We start from the raw sequence: 263 nt of genomic DNA on the forward strand, positions 1-263 counted from the left end.
GTGCTTTCTCTTCGTCATTCGAAAGATGATTTGAACAGTGTTACCAAAATCGTAACTCGGCTTTAACCTTGAATATTATCCCAATTACTTTTTCCTCTGGCACCACTGATCTACCTTCATTACCTACAATGCAATGCAAATAACCTGTTTTATTTACATTCAGTATTTTTGTATTTGTAATTCAATTTGCCGTTTTCCTTTTTTGTATATTAATAAAATTAGATTTTTTTTTTTCGAGAGAGAAATTTTTGCAATCGGCTCTT

The 263-nt window shown here is 31.2% G+C and overlaps 1 protein-coding gene across 1 annotated transcript in view; it reads left to right on the plus strand.

The window, feature by feature from the left end:
* Positions 1-263, plus strand: part of LOC119592225 (galactoside alpha-(1,2)-fucosyltransferase 1-like) — a 12,569-nt gene that overhangs the window by 799 nt on the left and 11,507 nt on the right. The gene's annotated exons all lie outside the window — the stretch shown is intronic.

This window comes from Penaeus monodon, chromosome 29, assembly GCF_015228065.2.
Source record: "Penaeus monodon isolate SGIC_2016 chromosome 29, NSTDA_Pmon_1, whole genome shotgun sequence".
Lineage (NCBI taxonomy): Eukaryota > Metazoa > Arthropoda > Malacostraca > Decapoda > Penaeidae > Penaeus > Penaeus monodon.